Source organism: Coregonus clupeaformis, unplaced genomic scaffold, assembly GCF_020615455.1.
Source record: "Coregonus clupeaformis isolate EN_2021a unplaced genomic scaffold, ASM2061545v1 scaf0791, whole genome shotgun sequence".
Classification (NCBI taxonomy): Eukaryota; Metazoa; Chordata; class Actinopteri; order Salmoniformes; family Salmonidae; genus Coregonus; species Coregonus clupeaformis.
Window position 1 is genome coordinate 115,215 of NW_025534246.1, and position 4,989 is coordinate 120,203.

Below are 4,989 nucleotides of genomic sequence, written 5' to 3' on the forward strand. Positions count from 1 at the left end.
TCTAGTCAGGTATACTATAGGAGGAGAAACAGGACTCCCCATGGGTCAGTCTAGTCAGGTATACTATAGGAGGAGAAACAGGACTCCCCATGGGTAAGTCTAGTCAGGTATACTATAGGAGGAGAAACAGGACTCCCCCATGGGTCAGTCTAGTCAGGTAGGAGGAGAAACAGGACTCCCCCATGGGTCAGTCTAGTCAGGTATACTATAGGAGGAGAAACAGGACTCCCCATGGGTCAGTCTAGTCAGGTAGTAGGAGAAACAGGACTCCCCCATGGGTCAGTCTAGTCAGGTATACTATAGGAGGAGAAACAGGACTCCCCATGGGTCAGTCTAGTCAGGTAGGAGGAGAAACAGGACTCCCCCATGGGTCAGTCTAGTCAGGTATACTATAGGAGGAGAAACAGGACTCCCATGGGTCAGTCTAGTTAGGTATACTATAGGAGGAGAAACAGGACTCCCCATGGGTCAGTCTAGTCAGGTATACTATAGGAGGAGAAACAGGACTCCCCATGGGTCAGTCTAGTCAGGTAGGAGGAGAAACAGGACTCCCCATGGGTCAGTCTAGTCAGGTATACTATAGGAGGAGAAACAGGACTCCCATGGGTCAGTCTAGTCAGGTAGGAGGAGAAACAGGACTCCCCATGGGTCAGTCTAGTCAGGTATACTATAGGAGGAGAAACAGGACTCCCCATGGGTCAGTCTAGTCAGGTATACTATAGGAGGAGAAACAGGACTCCCCATGGGTCAGTCTAGTCAGGTATACTATAGGAGGAGAAACAGGACTCCCCATGGGTCAGTCTAGTCAGGTTAACTATAGGAGGAGAAACAGGACTCCCCATGGGTCAGTCTAGTCAGGTATACTATAGGAGGAGAAACAGGACTCCCCATGGGTCAGTCTAGTCAGGTATACTATAGGAGGAGAAACAGGACTCCCCATGGGTCAGTCTAGTCAGGTAGGAGGAGAAACAGGACTCCCCATGGGTCAGTCTAGTCAGGTATACTATAGGAGGAGAAACAGGACTCCCCATGGGTCAGTCTAGTCAGATAGGAGGAGAAACAGGACTCCCCATGGGTCAGTCTAGTCAGGTATACTATAGGAGGAGAAACAGGACTCCCCATGGGTCAGTCTAGTCAGGTAGGAGGAGAAACAGGACTCCCCATGGGTCAGTCTAGTCAGGTATACTATAGGAGGAGAAACAGGACTCCCCATGTGTCAGTCTAGTCAGGTATACTATAGGAGGAGAAACAGGACTCCCCATGGGTCAGTCTAGTCAGGTAGGAGGAGAAACAGGACTCCCCATGGGTCAGTCTAGTCAGGTATACTATAGGAGGAGAAAGAGGACCCCATGGGTCAGTCTAGTCAGGTAGGAGGAGAAACAGGACTCCCCATGGGTCAGTCTAGTCAGGTATACTATAGGAGGAGAAACAGGACTCCCCCATGGGTCAGTCTAGTCAGGTAGGAGGAGAAACAGGACTACCCATGGGTCAGTCTAGTCAGGTATACTATAGGAGGAGAAACAGGACTCCCCATGGGTCAGTCTAGTCAGGTATACTATAGGAGGGGAAACAGGACTCCCCATGGGTCAGTCTAGTCAGGTAGGAGGAGAAACATGACTCCCCATGGGTCAGTCTAGTCAGGTATACTATAGGAGGAGAAACAGGACTCCCCTGGGTCAGTCTAGTCAGGAAGGAGGAGAAACAGGACTCCCCATGGGTCAGTCTAGTCAGGTATACTATAGGAGGAGAAACAGGACTCCCATGGGTCAGTCTAGTCAGGTAGGAGGAGAAACAGGACTCCCATGGGTCCAGTCTAGTCAGGTATACTATAGGAGGAGAAACAGGACTCCCATGGGTCAGTCTAGTCAGGTATACTATAGGAGGAGAAACAGGACTCCCCATGGGTTAGTCTAGTCAGGTATACTATAGGAGGAGAAACAGGACTCCCCATGGGTCAGTCTAGTCAGGTATACTATAGGAGGAGAAACAGGACTCCCCATGGGTCAGTCTAGTCAGGTAGTAGGAGAAACAGGACTCCCCATTGGTCAGTCTAGTCAGGTATACTATAGGAGGAGAAACAGGACTCCCCATGGGTCAGTCTAGTCAGGTAGTAGGAGAAACAGGACTCCCCATGGGTCAGTCTAGTCAGGTATACTATAGGAGGAGAAACAGGACTCCCCATGGGTCAGTCTAGTCAGGTAGGGAGGAGAAACAGGACTCCCCATGGGTCAGTCTAGTCAGGTATACTATAGGAGGAGAAAGAGGACTCCCCATGGGTCAGTCTAGTCAGGTAGGAGGAGAAACAGGACTCCCCATGGGTCAGTCTAGTCAGGTATACTATAGGAGGAGAAACAGGACTCCCCATGGGTCAGTCTAGTCAGGTAGGAGGAGAAACAGGACTACCCATGGGTCAGTCTAGTCAGGTATACTATAGGAGGAGAAACAGGACTCCCCATGGGTCAGTCTAGTCAGGTATACTATAGGAGGAGAAACAGGACTCCCCATGGGTCAGTCTAGTCAGGTAGGAGGAGAAACAGGACTCCCCATGGGTCAGTCTAGTCAGGTATACTATAGGAGGAGAAACAGGACTCCCCTGGGTCAGTCTAGTCAGGAAGGAGGAGAAACAGGACTCCCCATGGGTCAGTCTAGTCAGGTATACTATAGGAGGAGAAACAGGACTCCCCATGGGTCAGTCTAGTCAGGTATACTATAGGAGGAGAAACAGGACTCCCATGGGTCAGTCTAGTCAGGTATACTATAGGAGGAGAAACAGGACTCCCCATGGGTCAGTCTAGTTAGGTATACTATAGGAGGAGAAACAGGACTCCCATGGGTCAGTCTAGTCAGGTAGGAGGAGAAACAGGACTCCCCATGGGTCAGTCTAGTCAGGTATACTATAGGAGGAGAAACAGGACTCCCCCATGGGTCAGTCTAGTCAGGTATACTATAGGAGGAGAAACAGGACTCCCATGGGTCAGTCTAGTCAGGTATACTATAGGAGGAGAAACAGGACTCCCCCATGGGTCAGTCTAGTCAGGTAGGAGGAGAAACAGGACTCCCCATGGGTCAGTCTAGTCAGGTATACTATAGGAGGAGAAACAGGACTCCCCCATGGGTCAGTCTAGTCAGGTAGGAGGAGAAACAGGACTCCCCATGGGTCAGTCTAGTCAGGTATACTATAGGAGGAGAAACAGGACTCCCCATGGGTCAGTCTAGTCAGGTAGGAGGAGAAGCAGGACTCCCCATGGGTCAGTCTAGTCAGGTAGGAGGAGAAACAGGACTCCCCATGGGTCAGTCTAGTCAGGTATACTATAGGAGGAGAAACAGGACTCCCCATGGGTCAGTCTAGTCAGGTATACTATAGGAGGAGAAACATGACTCCCCATGGGTCAGTCTAGTCAGGTATACTATAGGAGGAGAAACAGGACTCCCCATGGGTCAGTCTAGTCAGGTAGGAGGAGAAACAGGACTCCCCATGGGTCAGTCTAGTCAGGTATACTATAGGAGGAGAAACAGGACTCCCCATGGGTCAGTCTAGTCAGGTAGGAGGAGAAACAGGACTCCCCATGGGTCAGTCTAGTCAGGTATACTATAGGAGGAGAAACAGGACTCCCCATGGGTCAGTCTAGTCAGGTAGGAGGAGAAACAGGACTCCCCATGGGTCAATCTAGTCAGGTATACTATAGGAGGAGAAACAGGACTCCCCATGGGTCAGTCTAGTCAGGTAGGAGGAGAAACAGGACTCCCCATGGGTCAGTCTAGTCAGGTATACTATCGGAGGAGAAACAGGACTCCCCATGGGTCAGTCTAGTCAGGTATACTATAGGGAGGAGAAACAGGACTCCCCATGGGTCAGTCTAGTCAGGTAGGAGGAGAAACAGGACTCCCATGGGTCAGTCTAGTCAGGTATACTATAGGAGGAGAAACAGGACTCCCCATGGGTCAGTCTAGTCAGGTATACTATCCGGAGGAGAAACAGGACTCCCCCATGGGTCAGTCTAGTCAGGTATACTATAGGAGGAGAAACAGGACTCCCCATGGGTCAGTCTAGTCAGGTAGGAGGAGAAACAGGACTCCCCATGGGTCAGTCTAGTCAGGTATACTATAGGAGGAGAAACAGGACTCCCCATGGGTCAGTCTAGTCAGGTATACTATAGGAGGAGAAACAGGACTCCCCATGGGTTAGTCTAGTCAGGTATACTATAGGAGGAGAAACAGGACTCCCCATGGGTCAGTCTAGTCAGGTATACTATAGGAGGAGAAACAGGACTCCCCATGGGTCAGTCTAGTCAGGTAGTAGGAGAAACAGGACTCCCCATTGGTCAGTCTAGTCAGGTATACTATAGGAGGAGAAACAGGACTCCCCATGGGTCAGTCTAGTCAGGTAGTAGGAGAAACAGGACTCCCCATGGGTCAGTCTAGTCAGGTATACTATAGGAGGAGAAACAGGACTCCCCATGGGTCAGTCTAGTCAGGTAGGAGGAGAAATAGGACTCCCATGGGTCAGTCTAGTCAGGTATACTATAGGAGGAGAAACAGGACTCCCCATGGGTCAGTCTAGTCAGGTAGGAGGAGAAACAGGACTCCCCATGGGTCAGTCTAGTCAGGTATACTATAGGAGGAGAAACAGGACTCCCCATGTGTCAGTCTAGTCAGGTATACTATAGGAGGAGAAACAGGACTCCCCCATGGGTCAGACTAGTCAGGTAGGAGGAGAAACAGGACTCCCCCATGGGTCAGTCTAGTCAGGTATACTATAGGAGGAGAAAGAGGACTCCCCCATGGGTCAGTCTAGTCAGGTATACTATAGGAGGAGAAACAGGACTCCCCATGGGTCAGTCTAGTCAGATAGGAGGAGAAATAGGACTCCCCCATGGGTCAGTCTAGTCAGGTATACTATAGGAGGAGAAACAGGACTCCCCATGGGTCAGTCTAGTCAGGTAGGAGGAGAAACAGGACTCCCCATGGGTCAGTCTAGTCAGGTATACT